The sequence below is a fragment of the Schistocerca serialis genome, chromosome 5 (assembly GCF_023864345.2).
Source record: "Schistocerca serialis cubense isolate TAMUIC-IGC-003099 chromosome 5, iqSchSeri2.2, whole genome shotgun sequence".
Taxonomy (NCBI): Eukaryota; Metazoa; Arthropoda; class Insecta; order Orthoptera; family Acrididae; genus Schistocerca; species Schistocerca serialis.
Window position 1 is genome coordinate 827,226,551 of NC_064642.1, and position 24,980 is coordinate 827,251,530.

Here is a 24,980-nt window from a genome sequence, read left to right on the forward strand (position 1 = left end):
CTAAGGACATCACACACAGACATGCCCGAGGCAGGATTCGAACCTGCGACCGTAGCAGCAGCGCGGCTGCGGACTGGAGTGCCTAGAACCGCACGGCCACCGCGGCCGGCTGCAGGAGCAGTCAACCGAACAATTTACATGGGAGGGAATAACGGTCCATACACGATCTTCTCAAATTTCCACTTGATCAGGAAAGCCACCCATCTTACGATGGCGGTCTCAATTGAACGTCATTCGACAGTGAACAGACTATCGGAAATACACCATGATGTCGGCAGTGGCTCTGGAAATATAAATATCACTACCTTTCTTATGACTCGATATACTCTTCCCGTTGCTATCACAGTACACCAAGTCAAATCCATATCCTCCTTACGACTGGACGTAGTCATTTCCTTTACACAAACACATACTTTATAAACCTGATGCTCAAATGAGAACATATCACACATTCCCTACTACTACTACTAAGTATAATACGTCGTCAATAGATGATTGCCTGTGATACGAAATAATACTGACTGAAAATCAATGATCTGTGTGCATGTCTCTTAGGTTTTTCTTGCGAGTCCTATCACCCTGTCCTAGAAAGACAGACGTTGACAGTAATTGTAGGAATGCGTATTACCAGCACATGTTGCAACCTCGTGATCAAATCACCTCATTTTGAAAGTGATTCGTCTAAGGAACGTGGTATGTAAGCTGTATTTGCGACTCCCTCACACCACCCCAACTAGATAATTGTATATCTAGCACTTTCTGTCCCAATACCACATCAGGGCTTCTGCGATATATCCACCAAGTTATAGGCAATGACTGATCCAGAAGGAACACATACAGTAGTTGTAGGTGATGTGCCGATTGAGGTCGAAAGAAGAAAAATGTGCACTACCTTCCCAGATCTCTACTGTTACGCTATCCGCTAGAAATGATGTCAATCATTTGGAATCAGGCCTCTCCATTCAAGCACATACCTGCATCGGATCACATCCACAGGGAATCATATTTCTGGCACCCCCATACCTCAAAACGATTCACCTTTCCCAAACCTACCTGCTACAGTAAAATTGCAACGTGATTTTAATCACCCCCTACGCATCTTGCAGCTGCTCCCATTTCTACAGCTTTCCACATGTGATCGTTCCAAATTAAGTCACAACTGAAGAGAAGTCAGAGAAAGAGATACCCACCACCTTCTGCAACCAGTGTAGAAACAGAACGACCGGAGTTAGTGCAACAGGACAGTTTTCTGACCATTCGGTGGAAATGCGCGCAATGTTGTACGTCCCCAAACTACATAGAAGTACTACAGATCCACGTCCATTCAATTCAATCAGCCCAACATGCTATCATCGTTATTCTATACCCTGCAACAGAGAAAAATTACCAACTACAGAAGTTCATTCCATTTAGAAGTAACATAGTCATCGATACTGGTGCAATGACTCAAAGCTGCTGTGCTGTCTAGCGCGGAGAAAGAGATTTCGCAATGTTTCCCCAAAATAGCGAAATGTGCAGCCCAAGCTGTGATGCAGTCCAGTACGGAGAAAGAGATTTCGCAATGCTTTCACAGAATAGCGAAACGTGCAGCCTTCCAAGCATTCCAAATGGTATAACCACTCCCGGACCGAATTCACACCTCAAACTGCCTAAAGACAATTACAGCATAAGCAAACTGGAAGAATTTTGCCACTTGGGCGTAGGTCTCCAGACTACAGTCTAAAGGTGGTTCATGAACTCTACATTTAGACTCGTCTATCACACTGACGGAATAGCTCATGTCTCTGCGTTCCCTTTCAACTGATTCCTCATATTGCCTCACGTACGCGATCACTGTTTCGGTGCTATCCACCCCAGAAGTTGCTGACCATCCACCAAAACTTTTTCCCCAACTCAAACAAGCAATATCAGTTAATCATTATGTGGTAACCAGTGCACAGATGGGATGGAAAAGACAACATCGATGTACTGTAATAATAAGCAGCACAGTTGATAGGGTGAACAATTTTACAGTAACTTCAACACTGGCCAGTGATGTGACAGCATGTTCCCCAATTTCAGTATCATAGCTAAACCGCCGCTTCTCCACTTTCTGAGTATCAGTGTGAACTTGGATAGATGACTGTGCAGTACATCCATTTAGTTTTAATTCTCGAACACATAAATCATCAAAGTATACCAGACAGTGCTCCACATATTTCTATCACTTCGAGCATAGTGATTAATTTACGGTCCATCTCTCTGAGTATGGGAGTCACAGAGCATTATCGCTGTCTTAGGGTAAAATTAGAGAGTGAAAGACCCTCCTCACATTGTCAATGACCAACCAGCCATGCAACACCATTAGCGAATTAATCTGCAACCGACCAGAGGAAGACCTCTACACTCCCCCTCTCGTGAATGAATTGAGCTTTCTGAGTCCTTACCCATCTAGACACACGTCCATGTCGAGGAGCTTAGCACTCCTTATCTATCTATATACCAGATTTCAAAGTGCCATGATGTTATAGCAGACAGTTAAGAAGAACAAGAAAGAAATGATTTTTACAGGCGATGGAGCTCCAGACGGATGGCGTTCCACGCATTTTTAAGTAAATCAACCAAGCTATCAACTCTAAAGTACTGTTCTAGAGTCTAGGATCGGTACATGGAAGGAATTGGTAAGAGAGAACATAAGGAAACGCACTCCAAAGGTTACAACGTTCTGTACTTAATACAGGTCTATAATGTTAGATCACCTTCCTTTCTGACCTATCACATGTATGCAATGTAACATTGTCAATATTCCTTTGTGGGAAATATATTTCAAGCCCATGACATACATCTCCTTCCCGCTTTCTCTATGAAAAACTATCTTATCGGAACGTAAAACACTTGTTCTGCGTGATATGAGCACCATATAGCTTTCTGGAGATGTATAGTGTCCACTGTTCACATCTGAACACCGTTCCGAAATTATACCATGCCTGCATCAGACCTATATAAAATGATAGTTAGTAAATTGGAAACAAATAAGCCTATAGCATCAGCGTCTGACATGTGAAAATTACAAGTCATTCCATCACTAACTCTGTAAACAGCACATCTGTCAGGCAAATATGTACACAGGTTTTGCAGCACCTCAGAAGCTCCTATCGCTAACTTAGTTAAGTTTCATTACACATGAGATGAAAGTCCTCGGATGACCAATAGGTTTACCATTAACTTTGGCAAGTAGACACTGCTTTAAACCACATACAGAACACATTGCTGTATACGAGTAGAACGCAGGCTATGTCACGCAACTGATGCATCCGGACAGAACACTGGAAAAAAATTGACCTCCACCAACTTCTCCTTCTCTAAAATTAATCAGTCAACCATTAAATCGTACCTCGTTACACCTCTATCTCAATCGATCAGCTTGTTCACTCTCTGTTATCCTTTAACACAGATGCAAGTAAGTTGAGGGATGAATGGTTCTGTGTCCTCCTGAAAAAGCATCAAATACTACAGTCAACTCGGGTGTATCACTGATACCTCAACAATATACATTATAATACTGCCTTGACAGAAAAAAAATTCACTACTTCCCTGATTCTTTTCATTTCGATGTCAATGTTTTCCCAGATTCCTCCTGTGGCCGTATAGTTGACCCCATGTACAAATTGTTCCGCTATAACCGGAAGATACACAAGTACTTCCTCAATTTCACAGCACTTTGGTGTGTATTTTATCAATTTATACCTATGCATTGGCCATTTTTCGCAGTTGTAGCGACTTTAGGTCAGATCTATCCATGCGATCACGACGTAACATCTCGTTCTGTGTTCTAAAATTGCCTGCAAATGTAGCACAGCTGCCAACACGTAACCCAAATGCACTGATTGGGAGGCGTAATATAGCACTTTACTCGACTGTATCCAGTCATCTCCACATTCAGAGGTCGTTTGCGCTGTTCTCTGTATGTCTGTGTACATGCGTGTGTCCTAGAGCACATCGAACAAGATGTATGCAGCCATCTCGAATAATGGTACTTGTGTCATCAGCTGACACCACGGTCGCCATCTCGGATTATGTCATGCGCTGTTGCCAAGTCTACACTCCGCCATCTTGGATGACGTCATCGCCTCCATCTCGGATACATCTGGCAACAATGCAGAGTGGCTCCGTATCACCCTTGTTCCAATAGTTACAATTCATTACGTGTTCCGGGCTCTGCCGTTTTTCATATGACATGGTGACAAATTCGCAGTAGAATATAAATTTATTTTTACGATCTTGCAAGATTACACAACTGTCTTATAAGTGTGGATGTGCTAAAACGTAACTGACCATCAAAGACATTTCAAACAAAATACATACCATGTAGTAAAGAACAAACACACAACTTTGACAAGTGGCATCAATTTCTTTGGAGCATGAACTGATGTAGGAATGGAAATATGGGCGACTGCACCTTTAGTACTGCACCTAAAAAATTTATGACGCTCTTAAAAAAATCTAAGTCGGTTTCTGAACAAATAATGAGCTAAGACTGTTGTTTGCCATAGCCTATATGAGAGTAGAGTTGAACGCAGCAACACAAATGTTTATAAAGAAGGTGCGGGTCCCGCAATAGTTTTTATATTGGTCAGACGAGTAGAGAATTCGAGAAATCATTTAGGAGTCACAGATAGACCAGCGACAGCCCACCTCTGTGTAGGGGTGAGGTTCAGCTCCTTCCTGACTGCAACACCTGGCGGCTGTGCGTGCACTGCGCGGCTCCTGCCGCCCTGTAGGAGGCCCAGAGCTGGCGGTCGCGGGGTCGGAGCGGGCTGTCAGCAAACTGGATCACTCACTCTGTGGCAGCAGCAGGGAAAGTTTCGTGGGTCAGACAGATGGAGGGACACTTGCTCTCAGCAGGTGAAGCTCTGCAGGGCAGCCCGGCCCAGCGCAGCAGGCAGTGGCCACGCTGACAGTCATGTACGTGGAGAAGGGGGGGGGGGGGAGGGGGGAGGCGTTCCGAGGTGTCGCAACTGAGGCAGTGCACTTACTGCCTCCAAACCGCGGGTGCCCTGCCGCGCACATGTGCGTAAAAATAATCAGTATGGACTTGCAAGTGCAAGAGATTAGTGTGCCTAATTTGTGTGGAAGGTCGGAGTGTGTAGAAACAAGATCAGAACGTGGAGGTAACGAAAGTGATAAATGTAGGCGTATGCTTCCGCGGCCGTTGTCACTGTCGGTAAAAGCAAAACGGGCTAAGGGGGGGGGGGGGGGGGTTGCATGGGGTGGTGGGAGGGGGGGGGGAAGGAACGTCGGAGAATTTCACACACTGTCATTGTGGCCAGGTACCATGAAGAATTTTGTCGGCAGAAGATGATTAAGTTGAAAGAGAGAAAGCATCTGTGAAATTCAAAGATATGTATTCCATTAGGAGTCGTGGTTAAGTCTGGAGATGTGGAAGTGCTGGACACGTTCCGAGCTACGAAGGAAGTTTTTATAAATTAGAATCTAAATTGGACTCTAATACCGTTAAATTAGAGACGAATACTATCAAATCAGACCAAATAGATGTTAATTCCAAAGAACTGAAATCTTATTTACGATATGTATTTGGTGATTGTAGAGAAGTGGTAAAATATGAATTTATTGAAACATGAAAGAATTTAGAAAATGAAACTAATCAACTGAAAAAGTATTCAGGAAACTAGGCAAGACACTGTTACTAACTGTCAACTAAACTATAAGACACGGTACCTGTGGGTCCATCAGTAACACCTAAGGAAGCAGAGAACTTAAGTAGTAACAGCGAAACATCTGTTTCTACCAATATCAGCAGCTTATGTGTTAGTAGTTTATCACCATTAACGCTGGCCACAAACTAGAGGACGTCTCTGCTAAATATGGGAAACGGCTGTGTGAAAATCTTATAATAAGAGCTAAGACACCTAAAGAAGGAGACCATGGCTAGATTACAATGGCAATTAGTGCCAATGCTACAAAATGTACTTAGCATTTACACAAAACTGGGTTACATTGAAAAATAATATCAACCGAAAAAAAAGTTGTACTTAGTTTCTAAGAAAATTAGAGGTCCTAGGAAGTGAGCAAATAATTATGCTACAGTAACAAAAGCGAAGCAGAAGAATTAAGTTTACTCAAATTTGTTTCGCATGATGTACTGTTGGTGGTTCTCTACACGCATCTGCGTTTTTAAAGTCATTTCATGGACTGTTATCTAAATGTTGGTCAGATATAAAGAAAATGAGAGATGTAGTTGGTAATTTAAGAAGTGATGCCATGGGAGGGGTTTTCAAAATACCAGAAAAAATTCAAACATTGTGGAAGTTTCAGGCAGCTTTTAAGAATGAATTTATGTCTTCCTGCATGTGCACTTAACTGCGAGATTACCATAAGCCCGACTTGGAGAAATATTTGAACTATAACGACTACTCAGTGAAGAGTGGATAATGTCGGAAGTTGCGTTGTGCTGTCTGCAGATGACGGAGTTGTCTAGAAGGCAGCACTCTGTGGCGTACTGCTCACAAACAGGCCAACGATGTACAGCTGCACTGTTGGTGAGAATCAGCAGCTTAGACTCCGCCCCAACAGGCCATGAAGGCCCAACGGTACCGACCGGCGCCGTGTCATCCTCAGCCCACAGGCGTCTCTGGATCCGGATATGTGGTCAGCACACCGCTCTCCCGGCCGTACGTCAGTTTACGAGACCGGAGCCGCTACTTCTCGATCAAGTAGCTCCTCAGTTTGCCTAACAAGGGCTGAGTGCACCCCGCTTGCCAACAGTGGTGGGCATACCGGATGGTCACCCATCCAAGAGCTAGCACAGCCCGACAGCGCTTAAAGTTCGGCGATCGGACGGGAACCGGTGTTACCACTGCGGCGAGGCCGTTAGCAATCAGTAGCTTAGCTACCATAAAATACCTCGGATTGACCATACGTTGTGACCTGAAGTCGGACGTCACATGAAGGAAAGAGTTCGATAAGCTGGCTGAGATTCATATGAAGAACCTTAAACTTCATCCAGGATGCAAGTGGTTTACAAAGCTCTTGTTTGACCAGTTCTTGAGTGCTGTTCACGAGTATGGGACTCTTATCCTATTGGATTGATAGAACAGGCAGACAAGCTTCAACGAAGAGCGGCGCTCTTCGTCGTGGGTTCGTCTTCACTGAGCGTGAGCGTTGCGAAGGTGGTCAGTCAACTCTGCCGGCAGGCACTACAAGAGAGGCGTTATACATCACACACAAGTTCACTGTTGCATTTCTGGAGAGAATACATTTTGGGATGAGCTGGACAACATATACCTTGTCCCACGTATATCTTGCAAAATGACTGACACCAAAAACTCCGAGAAACCAGAGGCGACGCTACGTTCAGCGACGATCGTTGTACGCACGCGCTGTTAGCGGCTGGAGCAGAGAAGGCGCCTCAGGTAGCGGAACATCTCGATTTAATTTCCATCTGGTGGAAATTTCAACGAAGCAGCACATATTGTGAGTCTAGCAGTACATTACTGATTCTCAGAAACAACAGAGTGAGACAAGCGGATCTTACCGCAAATGTTCTGGTGCACGATTTGTCTGAGATATGTAAATGTGCTGCCTTGTTCTATTTACCTATTGTGTGCCTGTGTACCTGTGTGATTTTGTTAAATTGTCGTGTATTTAGTTTCATTTTTTCCCGCATGAAATTGAGAGACCAGTTCTGATGGTTACTCTTCTTATAAAAATTTCCGTAACTGCTTCACTCAGATTTTGCGAAGGTATAGGAAAATCGTATGGTAGTGCTCACTTTAATTTCATTCGATTTCCTCCATAGAGCTGCTGCTTAATTATGTGATTAGTGAGTAGCTGTGCCGAAGCAAAAGACGACGGCGAGCTGGCTCTTGCTACTGGTGGTGACCCCGGAGAACTCTGTGATGGGGGAGTCGTCGATCTGCATCTACACCCATACTCTGCAAACCACTGGCGAGCGTATGGCAGAGGTTACTTTCCCATTGTAACACTTTCTTAAGCGGCTGTGTGCGCGCTGTAATTAATCCAACCATGCCGGGACAGCCCATGCGGGAGCGGTACGTAGATGGCGGTGCTACTAGACCAGACACCGCCCAGGTTTGTATTTACTGCAATCGTCTATTGACTCATTCCCTCCTGCCCCCTCCCCCTCTGTTCATCTCCTCCTCCAACTCCTCCTCTTTCCTGTCTCTGTCCATCCCCTCTTTCCTTTTTCTCCATTTCCTCTGCCCCATCTCTCTGTCCACATCCTCTTCTCCTGTATATGTGTCGATCTCCTCCTTCCCCTTTTTGTGCCTGTCTATCTCGTCTTTCCCCCTTATCTTTCCACGTCATCACTCTCACCCTAATAGGAGGTGGTACACTTGACGCCACAACATTTATTTCCAGCCAGTAAGTTACACAGAATGATGGTGTTAGAAGCTTTCAAGGGAGTAGGGTAAATATATTAATCTGAGGTAAGTGAACCTGGTCCGGAAACGACCGAGTCTCAAAAGATAAGCGAAAATCTTTCTGATGCCACCGACAGGGGACCTCTTCTGCTGCCGGCTCTTTGCTTTCCGTATTTTGGGAGGACTTAGTGTGGACCCAATCAAGGAGAAATTGACTAGTGATCAAGAGCGGTGAAATTCATACCTTAACAGCTGCGAGCACTTGTTAAGAAGAACAGATTTGTTTCACATTAGCGGAGATCCACAAGTGCTCGCAGCTCTTGAGGAGTACACTTCAGCGTCCATGTATGGAAATGGAATTGAAGTCCCATGCTTCTTGGCAGAGTGTAGGGGAACGATGCGGGAGACCCGCACCGCCGTACTTGCAAGGTCCTAAAGGAGAGAATTTGCCGTTGCCTTCCTCCGACCGTAATGGGGATGATGATGATGATGATGAAGATAACACATCAACACCCAGTCATCTCGGGGCAGGTGAAAAACCCTGACCCCGCCTGCAATCGAACCCGGGACCCCATGCTCGGGAAGCGAGAACGCTACCGCGAGACCACGAGCTGCGGACGAGTCCATCTTTACTGAACTTTTTTTCCTGACCTCAGACTGAAAAATTTAACCTTCCCCATCACCCAGAAAGTTTGTAATATCGTCAAGAAATTACAGTGTATTTGTAAGTTGTGTAAGTTTGGTGTACGTTTGATTGAAGTTGAATCAGTGGTTTTGCCGAACGTAGGTACTTAGATACAGATATATACGAGGGTCACTCCAAAAGAAATGCAGCTTTTTTTTTTTTTAAATCCGTCTTTTATTCTACATGTTTGAAAGTTGTACAGTGTGTAGATACATCCTTTAGGAACAATATTTTGATTTCTCCACATAATTTCCATCCCTCTCAACTGCGTGACACCATCTTGGAACCAATGCCTGTATACCTGCACGGTAATATTCTGGTCCAACCTGTTGGATCCACTGTTTGGCAGCGCGCACAAGGGAGTCATCATCTTCAAACCTTGTACCACGAAGAGAGTCTTTCAGTTTCCCAAAGAGATGATAGTCACATGGAGGCAGGTCAGGACTGTAAGGCAGGTGTTGTCCATCCGAGTTTTGTGATCGCTTCTATGGTTTCTTGACTGACATGTGGCCGTGCATTGTCGTGCAACAGCAAAACATCCTGCTTTTGCCGATGTGGTCGAACACGACTCAGTCGAGCTCGAAGTTTCTTCAGTGTCGTCACATATGTATCAGAATTTATGACGGTTCCACTTGGCATGATGTCCACAAGCAAGAGTCTTATGTCAAAGCGGTAGGTGGGTCAAAACAAAATGTCCAGACACTCTGTGACCAAAATGGTACTGAAACAGAGGATGACAGACTAAAGGCCGAAATACTAAATGTCTTTTTCCAAAGTTGTTTCACAGAGGAAGATTGCACTGTAGTTCCTTCTCTAGATTGTCGCACAGATGACAAAATGGTAGATATAGAAATAGACGACAGAGGAATAGAGAAACAATTAAAATCGCTCAAAAGAGGAAAGGCCTCTGGACCTGATGGGATACCAGTTCAATTTTACACAGAGTACGCGAAGGAACTTGCCCCCCTTCTTGCAGCGGTGTACCGTAGGTCTCTAGAAGAGCGTAGCGTTCCAAAGGATTGGAAAAGGGCACAGGTCATCCCCGTTTTCAAGAAGGGACGTCGAGCAGATGTGCAGAACTATAGACCTATATCTCTAACGTCGATCAGTTGTAGAATTTTGGAACACGTATTGTGTTCGAGTATAATGACTTTTCTGGAGACAAGAAATCTACTCTGTAGGAATCAGCATGGGTTTCGAAAAAGACGGCCATGTGAAACCCAGCTCGCGCTATTCGTCCACGAGACTCAGAGGGCCATAGACACGGGTTCACAGGTAGATGCCGTGTTTCTTGACTTCCGCAAGGCGTTCGATACAGTTCCCCACAATCGTTTAATGAACAAAGTAAGAGCATATGGACTATCAGACCAATTGTGTGATTGGATTGAGGAGTTCCTAGATAACAGGACGCAGCATGTCATTCTCAATGGAGAGAAGTCTTCCGAAGTAAGAGTGATTTCAGGTGTGCCGCAGGGGAGTGTCATAGGACCGTTGCTATTCACAATATACATAAATGACCTTGTGGATGACATCGGAAGTTCACTGAGGCTTTTTGCGGATGATGCTGTGGTGTATCGAGAGGTTGTAACGATGGAAAATTGTACTGAAATGCAGGAGGATCTGCAGCGAATTGACGCATGGTGCAGGGAATGGCAATTGAATCTCAATGTAGACAAGTGTAACGTGCTGCGAATACACAGAAAGATAGATCCTTTATCATTTAGCTACAAAATAGCAGGTCAGCAACTGGAAGCAGTTAATAGCATAAATTATCTGGGAGTACGCATTAGGAGTGATTTGAAATGGAATGATCATATAATGTTGATCGTCGGTAAAGCAGATGCCAGACTGAGATTCATTGGAAGAATCCTAAGGAAATGCAATCCGAAAACAAAGGAAGTAGGTTACAGTACGCTTGTTCGCCCACTGCTTGAATACTGCTCAGCAGTGTGGGATCCGTACCAGATAGGGTTGATAGAAGATATAGAGAAGATCCAACGGAGAGCAGCGCGCTTCGTTACTGGATCATTTAGTAATCGCGAAAGCGTTACGGAGATGATAGATAAACTCCAGTGGAAGACTCTGCAGGAGAGACGCTCAGTAGCTCGGTACGGGCTTTTGTCAAAGTTTCGAGAACATACCTTCACCGAAGAGTCAAGCAGTATATTGCTCCCTCCTACGTATATCTCGCGAAGAGACCATGAGGATAAAATCAGAGAGATTAGAGCGCACACAGAGGCATACCGACAATCCTTCTTTCCACGAACAATACGAGACTGGAATAGAAGGGAGAATCGATAGAGGTACTCAAGGTACCCTCCGCCACACACCGTCAGGTGGCTTGCGGAGTATGGATGTAGATGTAGATGTAGAATAGAAAAATACCATAGCCATAACTTTTCCAGTAGAAAGTGTGGTTTTGATTTTTTTTCTCCTTGGGTGAATTTGCATGATGCCACTCCACTGATTGCCTCTTCGTCTCTGGTGAAAAATGATGGAGCCATGTTTCACCACCTGTCACAATTCTTCCAAGAAATTCGTCTCCACCATTCTCGTACTGTTCCAAAAGTTCGCTGCATACCGTTTCTCTTGTTTCCTTGTGAGGCACTGTCAACATCAGGGGAACCCACCTGGCACAAACCTTTTTTAACGCCAACACTTTGAGTATTCTGCAAACACTTCCTTCCCCTATCCCAACGTAGCGAGACAATTGGTTCACTGTGATGCGTGTGTCAGCAGTCACCAGTTCGTTAACTCTCTGCACATTGTCTGGAGTGTGTGCAGTACGAGGCCTGCCGCTGCGAGGACAGTCCTCAATATTGCCGTCCCCGCTTTCATCACGTAACCTGCTCGCCCACCGACTAACTGTACTGCGATCGACAGCAGCATCTCCATACACCTATTTCAACCTCTTGTGGATGTTTCCCACTATCTCGTTTTCACAGCACAGTAATTCTACGACGGCACGTTGCTTCTGACGAACGTCATGTGTAGCAGCCATCTTCAAGAAATGCTGTGACGGCGCCACTCACGGGAAGAGGTTGAACTATGTTGGAAAACAAGCGGAAAGGTTGTATCTACAGACTGTAAAACTTTCACGCATGCAGAATGAAAACTGTATTATTACAGAAATAGTGTGGATTTCTTTTGGAGTGACCCTCGTAGATTCCTCACTTGGCTTTGCGTAACGAAAGTTGGTGAGTGGGGATTCGCTGTGCAGCCTAGGCACGTGCACGTGACGTGAGGTACGGCCCGGCTACGGCTGTGTCCTGCAGCGGACGCCCGCCACTGGCGCCAGCGCCCGCCGCCTATCGATCGCCCGCCGGCCGCCACGGCGACGCCCCTGCGCCCGCGCCCCCTGCGACCACGGCCACGGCCGCAGCCACAGACACAGCAACGAGGGTGGTCGCTGCCCCTACGTCGACAGCTGACCGCTGCTCGTCTCGCCCGCGGCCCCTTCCTCTGGAGCTCGAGAAGGCCGCCTCAGTGGCGGGCCGTAGAAGCAACACGGCGCCGACACAACCGAGCTCTGCTCGTCACTACATCTCTCTTTCACGTCCGCACGCCACACTGCTGTTGGTTTTCCCTCTCTCTGTCTTGCACCGCTCCGCTGTACGACTTAGGAGCTCCCTTGCGGAGATAGGTTACAAAAATGACAAACCGGGAAGTTCTTCCGGCAGCTACCGTGACCATCTCTCAAAGGAAGGCGTCGTGTAACTATCGAGAGCTTGCCTAACATAAAACTTCGTGGCAGATAAAACTGTGTGCCGGACCGAGACTCGAACTCGGGACCTCTGGCTATCGCGGGCAAGTGCTCTATCAACTGGAAATGGAAATGTCGTGTGGCTAGGGCCTCCCGTCGGGTAGACCGTTCGCCTGGTGCAGGTCTTTCGATTTGACGCCACTTCGGCGACCTGCGCGTCGATGGGGATGAAATGATGATGATTAGGACAACACAACACCCAGTCCCAGAGCGGAGAAAATCTCCGACCCAGCCGGGAATCGAACCCGGGCCCTTAGGATTGACATTCTGTCACGCTGACCACTCAGCTACCGGGGCGGACCTCTATCAACTGAGCTACCCAAGCACGACTCACGCCCCGTCCTCACAGCTTTAATTCCGCCAGTACCTCGCCTCCCACCTTCCAACTTCACAGAAGCTCTCCTGCGAACCTAGCGGAACTAGCACTCCTGGAAGAAAGGATATTGCGGAGACATGGCTTAGCCACAGCTTGGGGGTTGTTTCTAGAATGAAACTTTCACTCTACACCGGAGTGTGTGCTGTTATGATACTTCCTGGCACATTAAATCTGTTTTAATCTGCTTGTTTGGCCAGTAAGGAAGCCTGTAACGTCCTTCAAGTACGCCATATCCAGCTGGAGTCGCACAGGACCACCAAACTGTGGGGACCTGGTTGAGGCGTTTCACTCGCTCTTCCAGACACTTTCTATGAAATTAAGGCCGCCTGACTTAGCGAGCCAGTCGTGGTGCGAAGGGGCCTGAGTCCTCGTCACACCAGTAGCGTGTTGCTATCGTGGAACATGAGAGTGTGCACAGCGTACTCACCGTGAAGAGGTACAAGAAACGACCGTCAGAATGTTCCAGTAGAGGTCCACGTTCATGTTTATTACAAACTGAGTCAGAGGACACTACCGTGCTATGGAAACCATAACCAAAGCATCACAGAGCCACCTGAACTGCACCACTCACAGCCAAAACGTGTCATTTAAATGGCCCATTGGGCCGTCGGTGCACTTAATGGAAAAAGAAACAAACCCGCGACTCGTGTGACCACTCTGTGCGTCTCCCACCAGCCAGTGTCCACCTTCTGTGTTGCTAGGCCCACTGAGGGCGTGCAGCTTTATGAGGTGCCACTCTCGAGACCTGCACGAGCAGCAGCCGGTTACCCTCCACTCGCTGTGCACGCGCACGCGACTGAATGAAGCCACGCAGCACGCGGCGCTCACTCACCGACTGCAGGGCAGGCGGCGTGTGGCCCTGCTGCGCAGCCGACAGGCGTGGCGTGACCGGCGAGCGACGTGGCACGCGGTGTGCCAGATAAATGGCACTGGCGTGTCACACGTGTGACCCAATGCGAAAAGAAGCCGAAATAATTAGTAACGTAACCTCGCTTCTGCTTCGGATGATAAATCTGTCTATCAAAACACTTTACTTTCGAACATGAATTAGGATGTAAGCATTGTATTATGTTGACCAGTTCTCTGTTTTTATGAAAAAATCTGTTGTGATATTGAATTCTATCTATTATTTCATGTAGACAAGGTTCCTTGGTGGCCTTTAATAATATTACTGACTTACTTGGGAAATTATAGGAGTAGTCGTGAAGCAAAGAAAATACATTGACGGAAAAAAATCAGAACAGCAAAAAATAATTAATGTATAGCAATGAAATTTCAGGACTACATTTTTCTAGGTAACGTATTTAAGTGATGAACTTTTCGAGACCATGGGTTAATGTAAGTGCAAGGTAAGCCATTGAAAATGTGATATTATGTAACAAGCAGTGTAACCACCTGAGTGCTGAATCTAAGCATGCAAACATGCATGAATTGTATTGAACAAGTGCTGGATGTGAAATGGTGCGATGGAGATCCATACCTGTTGCACTTGATCAAGCGGAGAGGAGCTGTTACTCGGTACTAGCGCTATGTGACACGTGACAACATGAAATTACTTCCAAGTGGTACACCACTATCTCTGAACATTTTTCCGTTTGGGTTTCCTGCAACTTCGTTACATACGTGTTTCGGTGGTTTTGATATCATAATGAAGATCTCTCAGCAGCATGCATAAGTCGTAAACATGAGAATGTCATTCGAAAAGTACTTTGCCCGATAAAACACGTGATTTTCCATTATGTTTCCACATTTTTACAGCTTTCAAATTTCATAAAACAATTTGGTAGTTTTTGTTTCATTTTTCACAAAATATTCCCTTTGAGAAGTTATACACTTTTTTTCCGAGGCGTTGCTTCTACCTCGCAAACATGCCTTTGGGTGTATTCGACACTTTCCTGTGAATGTTTTCTGTTTGACACATCGGAACGAAGAGAAATGGTTAGGCAATATATCACGTGACTGAGGGAAATGGGACGGCATTTTTCTGTGTTACGTAATCCATTTTCTGGCATCCTATGTAACAGTTACCGTGACTAAGAATGATGACAAGTTTTCAGTTGTTTTGATGATTTTACAGCTGGCTTGTGGCAAATAAAATGTTGTGTACCAGTCAGCATTACGGTTTCTTCGATTCTCCAAAACAATAGTCGAGGCGTGTTCAGGGTAATCAAAGAAGGAAGTGATTATTTCCTCGACCGAGCTTCGTCAGCGAACCATCCAAACAGTTGGCTGCTGCTTGGTTATTGGCTCTCCAGCAAATGAATTTTACACGATGTTCCATTTCCTCGGTTCCGTTTTTTGTGCATTTCCTTACGCGTGGAGACCAACAACAATTGTTTTCTCATGCAGAAGAATTCGTCGGGGACAGACGTCCGCCACAGCTAAATGTTCATTCAAAATCGAATGTCCTGCAATGTTCGGTACGGCCACGGACACCTCTATAGGGCGGTAAGTTACATGACGGCCCTCTTTCATCATGTTGTGCACAGCATCGAGGAAAATCATAAAATATCGTCAATCGGAAGCCGCCAGGTGGATGTTGCATTTTTGCCAGCAGCACAGACCTGCGCCCTGTAAACAAACTGCTTGGCGTATTTCTCAGTCGCGGGAGCTGACGGTCGCCTGTGAAGTCTCTGAGGCGGTGGCTCGCCGGACTCGTCCACAGGGCGCCACGTGAAACCTCGGCGAAAGTTCGCTGAGAGGCGGTGCGGGCGACCGCACAGCACCGGCACGTCAGAGGTCGACGCCTGTGCCACAGTACGGAAGCCCAAGAGGCCTGGCAGTCAGCTTTGCATACGAGGCAATGTCGGGCAAAACTCCGTATTTTTATTACGAAATATGTAATTTCGCTGACAATATTTTTTATTTCTACTTTATGGGTGGACCTCCTAGTCTAGTAGCAAAGTTCGCGTCTAGAAAACGAAAGGTTTTTGTGACCTTGCAAGGTAATATATTCGAAAAATCTCATCCAAAAACAAACATTAACTTCTCAAAGTCACGTATTTTTTAAATGACGTCATGTCACCTTCGAACTGTTAAATTATTTACTTGTAAGACCAAATGGCGAGACGCAACACCATCAAAGCAGAAATACGTACTCATCCCGGGACAAGAAGTAATGAACTTTAATTCTGATTGTGTCAAAAGCTGCTAACGTGGAATTCTCCATTAAATGCGAGAATGTATGGAGGACAGATGGAAGCTAAAATGCAGCTGAATATGGACAATATAATTACATTTAAATCGAGCCCTTCTCACACGGATTCGTAGGCAGGAACAAATGTCAAAGAGAACACTATGCGACGAAACCAGCTTCCGTTTTACACGAAAAAAAAAGGAATCATTTACGTCAATGAATGTTATCGATTCGAGTAAAAATCACGCAGGATACGAGCAATTTAGTCCAAACAGTGCAATACACACACGAAGTCGTAATCTGGACCACAGTGTTATAAGACTAGCTCCTGTTTTCAACGAAACCGAGACAAACATGGAAGACTTGACATCACCCAATAAGAAACGGAGACGATGGAGTGATAAACTTGCAGCGCTGCTTGTGGCCTGGCAGCGAACCGAGCTGACCCCCGCGGCGACCACACACGGCGGAGAGCTGAAGGGGTGAGTGTCCAGGCCTGAGGCCTGCCACCTAGCGTGACGTCAGCGGCGGCGGCGACGGCCGCCTTATTGGATTCCGCCGGCAGCTATTGGACAGGAATTATTTTCCCCCTGAGCCCCTCCCGGAATTCAATGGAGAGTGCTGCGCTCCAAAAGTCCAATAGACGTCGCACCAGAACTCTAACACTTGGAATATCGGAGAATCCCGCCAGCTGAACGTCCGTTATACTTAGGGAATATTCCTACTGGCACTGACGAAACTACGTCAGTTATAACTGAAATACCTTGGAGAAGCGCAGAAAACCGTGGCGTGCGAGACGAATAGTGTCGAAAGCTTCTTAATATTCTGGAAACATCGTTTCACTAGACAGTAAGTTGAAATAAGTAAGCTACATCACTGAGCATCACTGGTGAGCGTGTCATTCTGAAGTTCACTTACAGACACGACAACGCACTAAAACTGAATGCCAGTCATAAATATAAACTTTAATTCAACCGAACTGGGTGTAGCGTTTTCTCAAAATCGAAGTGGACACATGGACACAATGAGACTATACCATCCTTATGAGCGTCTCCCTTTCCCAGTGTTTATCGTGTTGTAAACGTCCTCTGGTTTTCTGCTTCGGCAAGTTTAGTTTATTTTAAACTGGTGGCTGCTGGCCCCCTGTCGCTACAGTTGGCAGGTACTCTGACGGAGAGAAGGAGCGAGTCTTTCCTGTCTGAAGGTCGTGCGTTGTCGTATTTTAACTAATATTACATCGTATTCTCTGAGGTGCGTTAACCCATACAGACAACTCACATTATCCTCCTACGTATGTAACAAACATCACGTGCCATGGACATACACATACGCCACTGTTTTCAGTCTAGACTTTAGGAAAGTTTTTCTGCCAAAGTGGGCACCGTCAAAGTTCTTCAAATACGGGATTAGACAAAAGGACAGACCAAAAACGCAAAACATTACCGTGCCTAAAACGGCGCTCTTGTCCCCTTCGCCCACAGGCCGTTGCTGTCTCGTTGCCGTCCTAGAGAGGGGTCGGTCCGCGTGCAGGTGGCTGACGCCCTCTTCTCAGCCCCCTCTGCTCTAACGGTGCCCGCTAGCGCGCCGGCGCTTGAGGGCGATGCGAGCTGTCTCAACACGGACCCCGTCGTCTTGTCAGAGGACAAGGACTCGACAGAACCAACATCATACACATCAATCTGTTTACTGAATGTACTAAGCAAGGTCAAGAAGAGGATACTGTATGTGAGAGTAAAGGGTACATAGTTTCTGGGCCTCAGTCCAAATCAGTATGGGTTCAGACCGCACAAGTCTATGGTCATTGCAAGAAACAGGGCTTTAAGGTAACGTAGATCACATAGGAAAATTATGTGGTGGCATGTTAATTGATATATTTGGCACTTTTGAGAACCTTTCGTGGTCACGGCCATTCATAATGTTAAGACAAATTCAAATGTCAACAGCTTCACATGACAGCTTTCTCGACTATTGTCGAATGACGGGCAGTCTGACAAAGGGTTGTGATGCCCATCAGGATGCATACGTCGACACATAATCTAGGTCCTTACCACTGAACCGCTGATAAACATTCTAGAGAAAGACGATAGAGCAAAGGGGATAGTGGCGTACACTCACGGTTTTCTCGTAGTGGTTTCGGTGATCTCAAGAACACACTTACAATGGAAGACTGCTGAACTCCTCGTAGACGTCAGTGAATGGCGTAATCAGAGTAAACCAATAAGTTCAGCAAATAAAACGGTGAACTTAGTAATGAAGGGAAAACTGGAAAGAAACTCAAGCAGCGAGGTAAATAACACAACCGTGCAACAGAAAAGAGTGACAACTTACGTAGGTTTACACATTGACGAGAAACTAAAGTTCACTGAACACACCAGATTTGCAACCGACAAAGCAATGAAAACGATGCAGAAACCAGCAAGACTACATATCACAAAATACAGACTAGCGGTAAACACAATACGCTTGGCAGCCAGCAGCCAGCGCCTGGACGCAGGCGCTGTGGGGTTACCACTGTGAGACTTGGCCGCACAAGCGTCGCGCTCAGGACGCCGGCGGAGGCAGTGTGCGTGGCGATGCGGGCGGGCGCCGCTGACGTCACGACTGCTGCTGGCTGAAGAAAGGCAGATGCCACTGAGTACTTGAAAGGCGCCAACCAAACAACTGGCGGAACGATATCTGGCAGAAAGACTGGGATTTGACAGAATAGGGGCGTCGCTCGTATACCCCTTGCCAAATATCGAGGAACAAATGAAGCTAAAACATGCAGATCCCACACGCGGCGTGGTCCATTTTCTCACCGGCCTTGGCCCATACTCAGAATACTTCCACAGCTTTGGTTTCAGCCGAACCCCCATGTGCACTTGCGGATAACGAGAAACTCCTGTACATGTCACTTTACACTGCGACAGAATCACACATATACGACCCCGAACTGAGTATGACAACATAGGACAAAGTCTGCTACAGTGAATAGCATCACCGATAATGTGTCACGTAGCTTACACGAAATATACAAATAATAACAATCACATGCCCTAATAACGGCAAACACAAACGCAGGAAGTGGATATTTCGAATGACACAAACACAGACAAAAACACACACACAGGCAGTGAGATTAATATACGGGCCTAGATGTCAACCGAGCGAGGTGGCGCAGTGGTAGCACACTGGACTCGCATTCGGGAGGACGACGGTTCAATCCCGCGTCCGGCCATCCTGATTTAGGTTTTCCGCGGTTTCCCTAAATCGCTCCAGGCAAATGCTGGTATGGTTCCTTTGAAAGGGCACGGCCGACTTCCTTCCCCAATCCGATGAGACCGATGACCTCACTGTTTGGTCTCTTCCCCCATCAACCCAACCCTAGATGTCAGATAGATCAAAATTAAGGAAAACAGAAATGGATCAATAGTCATAAAATATTTTAATATAAGAACAAACATCTTGTGTAATACATGTAATTTAAATGAAATAATTGTGGATTAAGCTTAGATAAAGTTTTACCTTACAGACAACACCTACACCACGCATCACACACGCAGCGTGCTGTACTCCCATTTTTGTGTCAATACAAAATGATCGCACGTCAAAGATGGGCAAATTACGTACGAATTGAACACTTTGTAAAGCACATACGATCTGTAACAAATATAACAGAAGAGTAATACAAACACGTATGAAAGGTACAATGAAGTGCCAAAGACACTAGTATAGGCGTGCCTATTCAAATAGAGAGAAATGTAAGCTGGCAGAATGCGGCTCTGCGGTCGGAAATTCCTATATAAGGCAGTAAAGTGTCTCGCGCAGTTCTTAGATCGGTTACCGCTGCTACAGTGCCAGGTTATCAAGATTTAAGTGAGTTCGACGTGGTGTTATAGTCGGCACTTGGGGGAAGGGACACAGTATCTCCGAGGTAGCGATGAACTGGGGATTTTACCATACGATCATTTCTCGAGTGTACCGTCAATATGGTAAAACATCAAATCTCCGACATTGCTGTGGCTGGAAAAAGATATTGTAAGAACGGACCAACAACGCTTGGAGAGAATCGCTCAGCGTCACAGAAGTGCAACCCGTCCGCAAATTGCTGCCTATTTCAATGGAGGCTCATCAAGAAGTGTCACCGCACGAACCATTCAATGAAACATCATCGATACGGGCTTTCGGGGCCGAAGGCTCACTCATTTACCTTTGATGACTGCAAGACACAAAGCTTTAAGCCTCGCCTGGGCCCGTCAGCACCGACGTTGGGATGTTTACGAGTGGAAACTTGTTGTCTTGTTGGACGAGTCTCTTTTCAAATTGTATCGAGCCGATGGACGAGTTTGGGTATCGAGACAAGCTCACGAATCCATGGACCCTGCATGTCAGCAGGGGACTGTTTAAGCTGGTGGGCGCTCTGAACGGCGTGGGACGTGTGCAGATGGAGTGATGTGCGTCCCCTGATACGTCAAGATACGACTCTGACATGTGAAACATACGTAAGCATCCTCTGTGATCACCTGCATCCATTCATGTCCATTGTGCATTGCGACGGACTTGGGCAATTCCAGCAGGACAATGCGACACCACTCGCGTCCAGAATTGCTACAGAGTGGCTCCAGAAACTTCCTTCCACCAAACTCCCCAGATATGAACATTATTGAGCGTATCTGAGATGTTTTACAACTAGCTGTTCAGAGGAAATCTCCAACCCTCGTGCTCTTATGGATTTATGGACAGTCCTGTACGATTCATGGCGTCAGTTCACCCAAGCACTACTTCAGACATTAGTCGAGACCATGCCACGTCGTGTTGCGGCACTTCTGCGTGCTCGTGGGGCCCTACACGATATTAGGCAGGAGTACCAGTTTCTCTAGATCTTCAGTGTATATTCTGTACACTACCTCTAATGTGACAAGCTCGATGATTCGTCAAGCCAACACATCCGATATAGCTAGGAGGTGGGATCTCCAATACGTATCTGTGTACTTTCCGGTCATCTTTCATTTCGCCTTCTTAAATGCAAGAATCTTGTTATTTTAGAAAATTTTCCAAATTATAATGCGTCACAATGTTGGTATATTATAACCTCTTATCGATCTTTCTGAATTCTCATCTTTTATATACCAATTGTTAATTTTAAATATTTCCGTTTCTTAATTACTTTTAAGTGTATAAATATTTTAAGTTGCAATATTTTTCTCCCTTATTAAAAATAAGAAATCAAAAAAGTTGTCCATTCCGTCTACTTACAATTTCATATGTCGAAAATACGACTTATCTTAATAAGAAGATGTGAGGTAATTTGTAAATGGTATTAAATACACTACTGGCCATTAAAATCGCTACACCACGAAGATGACGTGCTACAGACGCGAAATTTAACCGATAGGAAGAAGATGCTGTGATATGCAAATGGTCAGCTTTTCAGAGCATTCACACAAGAATGGCGCCGGTGGCGACACCTACAACGTGCTGACATGAGGAAAGTTTCCAACCAATTTCTCATACACAAACAGCAGTTGACTGGCGTTGCCTGCTGAAACGTTGTTGTGATGCCTCGTTTAAGGAGGAGAAATGCGTACCATCACGTTTCCGACTTTGATGTCCGCCCCAGTAGCTGAGTGGTCAGCGTGACGGATTGCCGTCCTCTGGGCCCGGGTTCGATTACCGGCTGGGTCGGAGATTTTCTCCGCTCAGGGACTGGGTGTTGTGTTGTGTTCATCATCATTTCATCCCCATCCGGCGTGCAGGTCGCCCAATGTGGCGCCGAATGTAATAAGACCTGCGATATGGCGGCCGGACCTGCCCCGCGAGGGGCCTCCCGGCCAATGACGCCAAACGCTCATCATCATCATCATCCGACTTTGATAAAGGTCGGCTTGTAGCCTATCGCGATTGCGGTTTATCGTATCGCAACATTGCTGCTCGCGTTGGTCGAGATCCAATCAGTCTTAGCAGAATATGGAATCGGTGGGTTCAGGAGGGTAATACGGAACGCCGTGCTGGATCCCAACGGCTTCGTATCACTAGCAGTCGAGATGACAGGCATCTTATCCGTATGGCTATAACGGATCGTGCAGCCACGTCTCGATCCCTGAGTCAGCAGATGGGGACGTTTGCAAGACAACAACCATCTGCACGAACAGTTCGACGACGTTTACAGCAGAATGGACTATCAGGTCGGAGACCGTGGCTGCGGTTACCCTTGAGGCTGCATCACAAACAGGAGCGCCTCCGATGGTGTACTCAACGACGAACCTGGGTGCACGAATGGCAAATCGTCAGGTTCTGTTTACAGCATCATGATGGTCGCATCCGTGTTTGGCGACATCGCGGTGAACGCACATTGGAAGCGGGTATTCGTCATCGCCATACTGGCGTATCACCCGGCGTGATGGTATGGGTGCCATTCGTTACACGTCTCGGTCACCTCTTGTTCGCACTGACGGCACTTCGAACAGTGGACGTTACATTTCAGATGTGTTATAACCCGTGGATCTACCCTTCATTCGATCCCTGCGAAACCCTACATTTCAGCAGGATAATGGACGACCGCATGTTGCAGATCCTGTACGGGCCTTTCTGGATACAGAAAATGATCAACTGCTGCACTGACCAGCACATTCTCCAGATCTCTCACCAATTGAAAACGTCTGGTCAATGGTGCCCTAAGAACTGGCTCGTTTCAATACGCCAGTCACTACTCTTTATGAACTGTGGTATCGTGTTGAAGCTGCATGGGCAGCTGTACCTATACACGCCATCCAAGCTCTGTTTGACTCAATGCCCAGGCGTATCGAGGCCGTTATTACGGTCAGAGGTGGTTGTTCTGGGTACTGATTTCTCAGGATCCAAGCACCCAAATTGCGTGAAAATGTAATCACATGTCAGTTCTAGTGTAATATATTTGTCCAATGAACACCCGTTTGTCATCTGCATTTCTTCTTGGTGTAGCAATTTTAATGGCCAGTAGTGTAAAATAAATAAAGTCTATCTGCATCTAGTGTTATTGCATGAGAGAGAGAGATAGACAAAGAGAGAGTGAACGTTTTGCCAGCATTTGCGAATCGCGCAACTAGACGGAAGGTGGGTACCAGTTGAGGCTGTGGCCTGGTCGGATGCAGAAGACGGCCTGGACACGGCGGCCCACCTGGCCGACACGCCGCACCTCGTCATTAGTCCGGCCTCCTCGAAGCCGGGGAGTGACCGGCGGGCTGTGCTCTCATTTCCGTGTCAGTACGAAATAGTTGCACGTGTTGTGCATAAGACTGTCTGTAATTGTTGGTTAAATAATAACAATAAGGACATTATAACATGCTGTCTGAGATTGGAAAAAGAGAAACAAAAATAAAGAACACCTAAATCTGAAATCTGACTCTGAAAATAGAGTATTCTGACCCAAAAGTCTGCTTATTGCGTTGCACGGTTCTGGATCGAGATGTGACTACAGTGATGGCGAATTGTGTTGCATTGAAAATATGCACAGCACGAAATTTTGTTGCTGCCGTTTTTGTATTGCTAGCACGAGTATACAAGTAACCATGTGACCCGAATTGTGGTTCATCCTGATTACGGCTCAAAATGCTACACTCTTTGTAGACATGTTAACGCAAATGTCCTCAAATGTTCATATGGTTCAAATGGCTTTAAGCACTATGGGACTTAACATCTGCCCTAGACTTGGACCTACTTAAAGCTAACTAACCTAAGGACATCACACACATCCATGCCCGAGGCAGGATTCGAATCAGCGACCTTAGCAGCTGCGCGGTTGCGGACGGAAGCGCCTAGAACCGCTCGGTCACAGTGGCCGGCTATCCTCAAATGTCAATGAGCCGTAAGGTCGGTTGATGCGTAAAGTACTCGACAGTATAAAGGTAGTCCGTACATAAATGTTTTCGACGAATAAGTATGCCAATAACAGTCGAAATGGCTAAAAATTCAATACAGGCGCTTAGTAGAGGCTAAAAAACTTGTAATTCTTACAAGACGGCAATAACCGCGTTTGGACCACAGTCTTTAACATTCAGCAAATAATAAACGACTATTGCATGCATTTTACAAAACCCATATACAATGTCTTGGTCCCGAATCACTTTTTGTGTGCTGACAGTAAAAGGTCAAAAGTGACTAACTCTCATCATATCATGGCACTATAATGTGTTCAAAGAAGTCTGATTGTAACTGTCGCTGATCAGGTTGTCAGAGACGTTGGTTAAGCGGTGAATAGACGTAATTCTGTATCAAGGTCCTGGGGAAACTACTTTTGTTAATGTTAGGTATGAGACGTGCCTACACACACGCTACTGTAGAAGAGAGGCATGTTTTCTTTACGGACCTAAATACCAGTACGGAAACACAAGAGAGAATCGTGTGGCTGTGTTGACTGGGAGAGGTTAAGGCCGTCGGCACACAGACTGCGCATTCGAACGACATCGCTGAGCGTAGCGAGTTGGACGCGCTGGCGCACGCTCAGGGGCGACGCGGCTCGTGGGCCGGCGCGGTGACCGCGTGCACACGGCCGCAGCGCTCTCCTGCGGCACATGTCAGCTGCGTCTGGCTCGCAAAACACGCGCGTTGTTTACGAAATGGACGGGCGTAACATTCCCCATGAAAACTCACATTTCCTATCTTCTCAAATAGTAGTGATG